Source organism: Bison bison, unplaced genomic scaffold, assembly GCF_000754665.1.
Source record: "Bison bison bison isolate TAMUID 2011002044 unplaced genomic scaffold, Bison_UMD1.0 scf7180017864525, whole genome shotgun sequence".
In the NCBI taxonomy this organism is placed as follows: domain Eukaryota; kingdom Metazoa; phylum Chordata; class Mammalia; order Artiodactyla; family Bovidae; genus Bison; species Bison bison.
The window spans coordinates 4541696-4553199 of NW_011495076.1; positions in this window are offsets into that span (position 1 = coordinate 4541696).

Genomic DNA, 11504 nt, shown 5'->3' on the forward strand with positions numbered 1-11504 from the left:
GTAGCCACCAATTATCACTGCTTGTAGAGAGGTGGTGATCAAAACCTTCCCCAAGAAAAAGAAATGCAAGAAGGCAAAACAGTTGTATGAGAAGGCCTTACAAATAGCTGAGAAAGGAAGAGGAGAAAATGAAAGATACATCTATCTGAATGCAGAGTTCCAAAGAATAGCAAGGAGAGATAAGAAAGCCTTCCTAAGTGATCAATGCAAAGAAATAGAAGAAAACAGTGGAATGGGAAGGACTAGAGATCTCTTCAAGAAAATTAGAGATACCAAGGGAACATTTCATGCAAAGATGGGCTCAATAAAGGACAGAAACTGTATGAATCTACAGCAGCAGAAGCTATTAAGAAGAGGTGGCAAGAATACATGGAAGAACTGTACAAAAATGATCTTCATGACCAAGATAACCAGGATGGTGTGATCACTCCCCTAGAGCCAGACATCCTGGAATGTGAAGTCAAGTGGGACTTAGGAAGCATCACTATGAACAAAATTACTGGAGGTGATGGAACTCCAGCTGAGCTTTTTTAAATCCCAAAAGATGATGCTGTAAAAGTGCTGCACTCAATATGCCAGCAAATTTGGAAAACTCAGCAGTGGCCACAGGACTGGAAAAGGTCAGTTTCATTCCAATCCCAAGGAAAGGGAAAACCAAAGAATGTTCAGACTACCATAATTGCAATCATCTCACATGCTAGTAAAGTAATGCTCAAAATTCTCTAAGCTAGGCTTCAAAATACATGCATTGAGAACTTCCAGATGTAAAGACTGGTTTTAGAAAAGGCAGAGAAGCCAGAGATGAAATTGTCAATACCTGTTGAATCATAGAAAAAACAAGAGAACTCCTGAAAAACATTTACTTCTGCTTCATTGACTACACTAAAACCTTTGTGTGGATCACAACAAACTGTGGAGAATTCTTAAAGAGATTGGAATACCAGAACACCTTACCTGGCTCCTGAGAAGTCTGTATGCAAGTCAAGAAGCAACAGTTAGTACCAGACATGGAACAACAGACTGGTTCCAAATTGGGAAAGGAATACATTAAGGCTGTATATTGTCCCCTGCTTAATTAACTTATATGCAGAGTATATCATGCAAAATGCTGGACAGGATGAAGCACAAGCTGGAATCAAGATTGTCAGGAGAAATATCAATAACCTCAGAAATGTAGAGGACACCACCCTTATGGCAGAAAGTGAAGATGAACTAAAGAGCCTCTTGATGAAAGTGAAAGACAAGAATGAACAAGTTGGCTTAAAACTCAGCATTGAAAAAACTAAGATCATGGCATCTTGTCCCAACAATTCATTTCAAATGGATGGGGAAAGAATGGAAAGAGTGACAGACTTTATTTTCTTGGGCTCCAAAATCACTGCAGATGGTGACTTCAGCCATGAAATTAAAAGACACTTGCTCAATAGAAGAAAAGCTATGACCAACCTAGGCAGTGTATTAAAAAGCAGAGGCATTATTTTGCCAACAAAGGTCCATCTAGTCAAAGTTATGGTTTTTCCAGTAGTCATGTGTGGATATGAGAGTTGGACCATAAAGAAAGCTGAGCACCGTAGAATTGATGCTTTTGAACTGTGGTGTTGGAGAAGACTCTTGAGAGTCCCTTGGATAGCAAGGAGATCAAACCAGTCAATTCTAAAGGAAATCAGTCTTGAATATTCATTGGAAGGACTGATGCTGAAGCTGAAGCTCCAAAGTTGGCCATAACTGACTCATTTGAAAAGACCCTGATGCTGGAGAAGATTGAAGGCAGGAGTAGAATGGAATGACAGAGGACAAGATGGTTGGCTGACATCATCAACTCAATGGACACGAGTTTGAGTAAGCTCTGGGAGATGGTGATGGACAGGGAAGCCTTACATGCTGCAGTCCATGGGGTCGCAGTCAGTCAGACATGACTGAGCATCTAAACTGAACTGAACTGAGTTTTTAAAAAATGGCATTTGGGTTACTCCATATTTTTTATGATTTCTTTTTTGCCCTGTGTCATTCTTGGTTGTATAATTATAGCATACTTATTACAAGTGATGTTGATTATCACTAGATTTTTGTCTTAGTTTCTGCCACCCTAGTCTTCCATCATCCTTCAGGGAAAAAATAATCAGCCAACAATCTACCATTTGTCATAGACCTTAGTCCACATTTTGTATTATTTTGATCGCAATGACAGACAGCCTATGTTTTTAGGTTAAAAACTACTTTGTTAAGTTTTATTCTTTTATAAAATAAAAATTTCCTGCAGGTTTTATGCTTTAAGAGGACAGATTAAATACATGTGTCTAGTATTGATCCTTTCAAACTTATCTAAAGCTATAATAAAGGGATAGTATTTTTAAGATTTGGCCCCTTAAGACAGGAAAGAAAAACAATTGGAATAGCATTTTGGAAGTCAGGAAGCAGATGGTCAAGGACTACCCACTTAGCAAATGCTAACCTGGAAATAGAAAAAAACTGAGAAAGAACCAAATTAAACTGTAAGATTTTCAAAAAAACTCAGAAACTGGCAGAACTTAAGGAATTTACAGTGAAACAATTTGCTGTTAAAGATGATCTGGTGATACAGAAAGCAAATTCCTAGATAACCTCTCCCATTTAATTTGCCTTCCTCTCCATTACTTGAGTACCTCTGAACATTTGCTTGCTAAGGAAGATTAAACTGTTCCTGGCCTAGATTTTTGAGAGTAGATGTATAGTATCATAAAGAAAAGAATGAATGGACTATGTGTGTGTGTGTGTATACATACACATGCCAGGATTTTTGTCTCATACTTAAATTGCCTTTCAGGGCATGTAAAACCAGACTTCTGTCCCCTAATAGAAGACTAAAAGATTTACCTTTAGGAAACTGGCCTTCCCACAAAAAAAGAAAGCAAATATATTGACATCCAAGTTTTCCTAATACCTGTCCAGATCTCCCTCTAATGAAGTTCAAATTGGCGTGTCCTTACTAGGATGCTTAGCGTGTTCAGTCTGATTTTGAGCCCACTTCCTGCTATTCTTGATCATGAGCAGGCAAACAGATGATGAGATATTTGGAGGAAGACTTTAACAAAGAATGTAGGGAAAAAGGAGCAAATAGAAAAAAGAAGCAAGTTAGAGAAGACAAGTATTAGGCAGAATGAAAACAAGTAACATTAATATCCTAGCAGTGATCTTAGAGATGATTGTATTCTTAAAAGAAAAACTAGATAGTATGAAGAGAAACATTCAGAGAACACCATAAAATTAGAAAAAATGATTACAGGAAAAAAATATTTATGAAACTGTTGTGATATAATCTTGTGGGAATCTCTCAGAAGTAAAAGACCAAAATTAAAAACAAACAAACAAACAAGCAAACAGAAAGATAAATCTAGCAGACCAGTGGTTTGTTTGTTTGTTTGTTTTTAAAACAGAAACACTAGAAGCAAGCAGCAATGTGAAGTACCTTAGAATAACTGAAGAAAACTGGTTTCCAACTAACAATTCTATACCTGGCCTACTTCAAGTTATATTTTAGACATGTAAGAAAAGGGAAATTTAATTTCCCATTCCACTTTCTTCAGAAGATACAAAAAATTGTGTTCCATAAAAATGGGAAAGTTAATAAGTAAAGATGAATGCAAAGATGGGATGGAGGTAAGAAACAGAAGATCAAACACAAGAAAAAGACAAAAAACTTCTAGCATGATGGTGAAAAGTAAATCCCAAGTTACTTGACTTCCTCTAGGCTTAGATGAAAAGTGAAAGGGAAGTCGCTCAGTCATGTCCGACTCTTCGCGACCCCATGGACTGCAGCCTACCAGGCTCCTCTGCCCTTGGGATTTTCCAGGCAAGAGTACTGGAGTGGGTTGCCATTGCCTTCTCAGTGTTCTTGCCTGGAGAATCCCAGGGACGGGGGAGCCTAGTGGGCTGCCTGTCTATGGGGTCGCACAGAGTCGGACACGACTGAAGCGACTTAGCAGCAGCAGGTTTAGATGATGATCTGTGAACATGGGTGTCATTTGGAAATTTGGTGGCCAAGTATGATGGAGAGATTCATAGCAATCCATCCCACAGAGTGAACTGATGGGCATAGTAGATGTCAACAGACCTATCTCTTTAAATGATATGATTCACGATGTTGCTTATACATGACTGAGACCGGAGGAGAAGGTAACCAAGAAGTCATAAATGAATGGTTTGAAGCCTGGTGTCTTTTTCAACTGACATTACATAAGACTCTCAGCTCCTCATGCATTCAAATGCAGAAAAAAACAAAAATCTAGCCCAACTTGAATTTTCCTTAAAAAAAAAAAACCAAAACAACAACTAATACATAATATTTTCCTAAAACTAATACATAATATTTATACATAATAAACTAGTACATAATATTCTCCTCAAACTCATTTCCACCTGGAATCTCAAATATGACCTTATTTGGAAATGGTGTCTTTGCAGATGTAATTAGTTTAGATGAGGCTATACTGGGTTAGGATGGATCCTAAATTCATTTATGAAGATGAGAGTAGAGGACAAAAAGAAATACAGAGAAGAAGGTAATGTGAAGACAGCCAGATTGGAGTTATGCAGATGTAAGCCAAGGAATGCCAAGGATTGCTATCAGCCACAGAGACTAGGAAGAGGCAGAGAAGATTCTTCCCTGGAGCCTTCAGAGGGAGCAAGGCCATGCCAACACCTGGATTTCAGAATTTCAGCCTCCAGACTGTGAAAGAATACATTTCTGTTGTTTTAAGCCACCCAGTTTGTGGTAATTTACTTGCAATTAATAGGCTTATTTTCTAGAGGTTCAGAATTTTAAGTTCATAAAATATGATCATGTCTACCAAAGTCGGTTACTGGGATTTTGGTTCATAAGCATGTTTTTGGGTTTTTTTTCCCCATTTTTAAAGGGAAATAAAATCAAGTGACCTCATTTCAACTCATAGTTCTAGTCCCAAAATGTGTTCTTTTATGAGGACTGCTTGTAGGACGTGTGATCTGTCTTTTTGATCAGAATGGCAACTCTGATGGTGCAGGGATGTGGTCTCAGTGCGGACTGAGAAAATTTATTCTGACTCACTCCTACCATTACTCTCAAGGCCTCTCATATCTGCCAACTACATCCATATTACCACCTTCATTTTCTTCCTGGCTATTGTTATGATGCAACAGAGAAGGTTGTATTACCTCCACCCCTTCCCTGAGAATTCACATTCCTTCTTTCTATTGTTCTGAAGAAGATTTTACATTAAACACAGACAGTCTCTATTCTATGCTCTCACAATACTTTTATCTTTTAAAAAATAGAAAAAATAATCCATAATGTAAATGTGTCAGAATGTTCACAGTGGATGAAAGAAACATATTATTTTAGAATAAGAAGATGCTTATGGATACAAAGGTTATGATATGAAAATATTTTTGCTTTCCAAGAATATTTAAGAAGTAAAAATTTTAGACATATCAACTGTGATGCAAAAGGTAGCTCCTAGGCTTAAGCCAATTTGCCGAATAGCACCCTCGTGGGGAACTGAAGAATTCATTCTGAGTCTCTTGTTAGCACTTTTCATATCTTTAATTTTAAGTTCTCCTTGGTGTTCATTTCAGGAATAAGAATATAATCACTTTTTTCCCCTGCCTTGAGGAGTATTAGGAGGTTTTGGAAAGACGATGCTCTATAAATTCAATATGGAATGATGGGTTTCTGGCAAGCAGAAATATGTGTCGTGCCAGCTTGGAATTTCACCCAAATGCTATAGTTGGCATCTGAAAATGTGCGAGAATGGATTTTTGTTTGTTTGTTTGCAGCAGGATTTGGATGTGAATCACTTTAGTCATGGAACCAATTTGATATGTATAATTCAGGTATAGGTGACAATAAAAGAGCAAAAGTAAACATTCTATGGAATTGTGAAATCTTACAGATTGGCAGTCCCTTGATTGTCTCCCTGTGGCTGTGGCAGGCATCTTTACCACTCAGACAGAGTTGTTTCCTTTCCCAGACAAATGGATTTCCTGATAGCACTTTGCCAGGAAGTCAATTTTCCTCATCAATCATAGTTTTTCTTTTTTTCCTGAGAAAGATAAGGATACTTGTCGTGTAGAAAAGAGATAAAAGAAGATGTCATCAGTTTAATCAGTGGATCAATTGGCCGTGTGGTCAACTGGTGTAACCTGATAAATCTCTTTAGGAGTATATGGTTCCAACAGATGCTATCTTAGGTTAAGTGTGCAGAATGGAATGAGGAATGTAAATGAATAGGGGCACATAAGGGCACCAGAGAGAAATTGCAGCACACAAAAGGAATTGAAAAGGAATGTCCAGAGACATAGGAAGTTAATCAAAGGAGAAAAGTGTCACAGAAATAGAAGTAAGAAATTTGAGAGGGTGATTAGCAGTTATTTGTTCCAGAGATCTTAAATAAGGTAGCCTGAAATCTGTCTCTCTATGGAAATTAGTAATGAGGGTGATTGTTGGCATAATGTAGGATAACAATAGTGTTGTTAGTGAGAGGCCTTTTGGTGTAATGAAACAGCATAGGTAGATTGCATTGAGCTAAAGAGTGAATGGGCCATGGGGAGGTACAATGTAAATGTCAACTTGTCTTTCAACAAAATTTTGTGAAGGGAAGAACAGAGCCATGATAATAAATAGGTAAATATAAGTTGTGGCCATTGGGCCATATTTAGATGCTATGAACACAGTGTAGTAAATGCTAGGATAAATGTAGCCAAAGAATCTCTGAGAATACAGAAGAGCACTTAATCATCCTGAAGGGGAAAAGTGGTCAAGAAAAGCCTTCTGATAGGTAAAGGCTTCAGAAAGGGCCACCTGGTCGATGCCACTTCAAGTTCTCCTGCATAATACCATTCTAGGAAATTTACTTAACTTTTTTTGTGGCTATGTAGTTTAATAGATTAATTTGAACATTTCACTCCAACCTTTCTTTCTCATATACTTTTCCTTTCCCAGCCTCACCCACCATAACCCACATTGAAGTAGAAGCCAAGATTAAAAGAAATTGCCCAATTAAATATGAGATGATGATCCTCTTCTTAAGACACCTTTGTTACACAGTTGGTGTTTGGATACACAGGAGTGGTCTGCTGTAAGGGGAGGGTTAATGCTGAGAAAGCAACAAAATTTAAGTTGGAGAGGGAATATACTAGATGAACGGAGAAGGCAATGACACCCCACTCCAGTACTCTTGCCTGGAAAATCCCGTGGATGGAGGAGCCTGGTGGGCTGCAGTCCATGGGGTCGCTAAGAGTCGGACACGACTGAGCGACTTCACTTTCACTTTTCATTCTCATGCATTGGAGAAGGAAATGGCAACCCACTCCAGTATTCTTGCCTGGAGAATCCCAGGGACGGCAGAGCCTGTTGGGCTGCCGTCTATGGGGTCACACAGAGTCAGACACGACTGAAGTGACTTAGCAGCATACTAGATGAAGAGAGGATTTTTGCTAATTAGTTAGTATTAATTTTTTTTTTCATTGCAGCAGACCAGTTTGGAAAGTTAGAAGGGATTCAGGATGAACTGGTCTTAAGTATGAGTGTCCCTTATGGCAACTCATGTGCAACCTACCTTTTGGCATTTCTGGACACTTATAAGTCCCCCCTGTACGTTGTGGGGGCAGGAGGAACATGAATGGATTGTGACTTCAATAAGAGGGAACTAAACTTAACCAGGGTGAATATTTCTATAAGCAGGAACACCAGTTTCTCAAGCATCAGTGCTTTTGCCTATAAAATGGGAGTAATAATATTACCTATCACATAGTGTCATTGGCAACATTAAATTTTCACAAGCATCATTTAAACTACATATTGAATGACTGCATTTATATGAAACTCAAAAATACCCAAATTTTGTCTATGCTCTCTTAAGCCCAAATAGTGATTAATCATGGTTAGAAGAAGCAGTATGGACTAGACAGGTATGCAAAGGGAAGTTTCTGGGGGAGCTGGTGAAATTTTGTTTCATGATAAGTTTTGGTTAAAGTGATATGCTTACTTTGTGAATTTATAGGGCTTTATAATTATGAATTATATGCTTTCTCCTTGATATTAAACTTTATAATAATTACTAAATTGTTTAGTTATACATTAAATAACTTCATAGTCTAAATGTCAATATTGCCATCATGGTTAATGCTTATGATTATATGTCCTGAAATTAATGGAAATCCCAAAAAGTTTTTTTCCCTCCTTGTTTTAGTAGCAACTTTTTTTCAATTTCTTGTACTGATACCAAACAAACAAACAAACAAAAGCAAATTAACTTAAGCATTAAAGTGATGGTGTTACACCAGTTTTACACTTAATTTCAACATTAACACTGAACACTAATAACTCAATATGAAAGGTTGATATATCAAAAGAAGTGTTTCAAAACAAAAGGAAGCACAATCTCTTGAATAAGAGAATTATAAGCATGGATGATAAGCAACAATAATAACAGGTAATGTACCTGTTACCAGGATGACTGGGCAGTTTTGTAAGAAAAGCAATCCTGTTCGTCATTTAATATCCTTTATTTTCAGCTGATGGAGTTGTATAATAATCTCAGTTAAAGCATGCCATTTCACTTTATCATGAGCATTGTGTACATGTTTCTGTCCTTTAATTAGAATATATGCCTATAGAAACTCTCCCAACTTCAAGCTACCAGGAACATTGGATACACTTTTACATTAAATGCAGGCTAAGTTTAAATATTATAAAGAAAAATCTCGACTCTAAATGCAGAGAATGATCTGTAGCAGATAAGCTAATTTGAAAGCATGACTACCTCCATATGTGTGCTATCTTTTTGACCTAAAGACTGAGCTTTTAACAGCCCCTAAGTAGGGGTGGATGTGGAATAGATGGTGGGGCGGGGGCAGTTAAAACTCTTTGTACTTTGTCAACATGGAGACATGTTTCTTTTTTTTTAATTTAAATTTATTTATTTTAATTGGAGGCTAATTACTTTACAATATTGTATTGGTTTTGCCATACATCAACATGAATCCTCCACGAGTGTACACGTGTTCCCCATCCTGAGTCCCCCTCCCACCTCCCTCCCCATACCATCCCTCTGGGTCATCCCAGTGCACCAGCCCCAAGCATCCTGCATTGAACCTGGACTGGCCATTCGTTTCTTATATGATATTATACATGTTTCAATGCAATTTTCCCAAATCATCCCACTCTCCCTCTCCCACAGAGTCCAAAAGACTGTTCTATACATCTGTGTTTCTTTTGCTGTCTTGCATACAGGGTTATCATTACCATCTTTCTAAATTCCATATATATGCGTTAGTATACTGTATTGGTGTTTTTCAAAGCTCTTTTCTACACCTTTAAGTAAAAATGGGAGTAGAAGAAATCTACCAGTCTATCAAAGGAAAGGAATCTGGAAAGTGATTTAATTCAGCTTGGGCTAGGGAATTCAATTGAAAAAAGATTTTCCCTCAGAATATATAATCACAGGCATTTGCCACTGCAAGTTTGTGTCAGGGACACAAACTGGTGACCAGCTATTCTTCCATCTTTCTGACTTCTACTGAAAGTTAAAGTTCAAATTTATATTAGCCACCTGGTCTGAAAAATTGTAGCCTGAGATATTAACCTAAGCATTCCAAAATAATACTCCAATGTGTTAGCAAAATATGCAGATCTTTCTTCAAAATACATCTAGTGATACTGCCAAGTCAATTCTCATGGTTTCTCTGTACCATACTATTCTTAGCCACCACTATAATCTTCCCTGTGCATTATTGTGGTAACTGCATAATAAGTTTCTTTGCTTCTACACTTGATATCTGTATTTATTCTCTACAAAGTCATATCTTGCCACTCATCAGATCAAAACTCCTGGTGATTTCCTATATCACACAGAATAAACTCCAGATCCTTACCATGGTGCTCAACCAGGCACCTGGAACCAGGTTCCTCCTGATCTGGTCCCAACAGATTTTCTGATCCCATTTCCTTCCCTCTCAGAAGGAACTAAACTGCTGACACCTTGGTTTCCAAATTTTAGCCTCTAGAATTATAAGGCATACATTTCTGTTGTTTAAGCCATCCAGTTTGTGGTATTTTGTTACAGTAGCCATAGGAAACTAGTGGAACATTTATTCAAAGAGGACGTTTCTCTATACTTGATATGTGCCCAGTTGCTTCAGTTGTATCCAACTCTTTGTGACCTATAAACTGTAGCCCGCCAGACTCTTCTGTCCATGGGATTCTCCAGGCAAGAATACTGGAGTGGGTTGCCATGCCCTCCTCAAGGGGATCTTCCTGACCCAGGCATTGAACCTGTGTCTCTGGCGTCTCCTGCATTGCAGGCAGGTTCTGTACTTACTGAGTCACCTAGGCAGTAACACTGTGAATTCATTCCCCTTTACTCTATACCTTGTATTGTTTGTTTTTAGCATCTGAATTCTTTATCTCCTTGTCACAAAAATACCAAGTTGTGAGAATTTGCCTGTATTTTCTTGTACTATCAAAAACAATCAAGAAAAAAATCTAGAAAGTTTGAAAGAACTTCAGAAAATAATGATTTGAAACAGTAACCATGTACTATGCCCCTCCAAATGAACAAACGAAAAAAAGATCAGATCCATTGTCAAATGTTCAAGTAATAGATAATTGAATCTCATAAAAATTTATTCAGTAATAGAAAAACATTAATCTTGTCTATCTCATTTAAGGCATTTGATACATATCTGATAATTAAAGCAGAAAGAGTGCCCCATGGTATTTTTATTAACCTCATGTCATACCTATGTATTGAGCATTATTCTAAGTACTTTATGAATGTTAACTCAATTATTCCTTTTACCCACCAATTGAATTAGAAGTAGGTACAATTACTGTTTCCATTTTGCATATGAGCAATGGAAGGAAAAAGTTTTGGTAATTTTTCTGAGATAACAGAGGTAGTAATTGGTAAAGCGTGGACTGAAAGCCAAACAGATCGGCTCTAGAAATTGTGTTGTTAAGTGTTATGCCATGGTGCACTCAAAGAGATGCTACAGGGCAATTTCACTTACAAGTAAATGCACAAATAGCTTTAAATTATATTAGCTTACTAAATCTAGTAATGTATTGAAAGAAAACATTCATTATTAAGTTGGGCATAGTCCAGTTATTCCTGGAAATATTTAATGGTGAAAACTAGTGTATTACACAAATTATATTAAATAAGAACAAAAACATATGTTCATTCTGTATGTAGAAAACATTTTTATAAAATTCAGTGTTTATCATTAAGAAAAAAAATGAAGCTATAAGTAAATTTGGTGGAAAACTGTCTCCTAAAATCTCAGCAAAAATCACACTTATTTTGTGATAGAAGAAGTGTTTTCTTTTAACTCAGGAAGATGACAAGAATGCCTGCTGTGGCCATTTTTATTCAGCATCATGGATGAGGCCCTAAGCAGGGCTGGAACACAAAAAATAATAAAAGTTGTAAGATTTTGAAAGTAAGAAACAAAATTTTCAATATCCTCATGTAATATGTTTATATTTG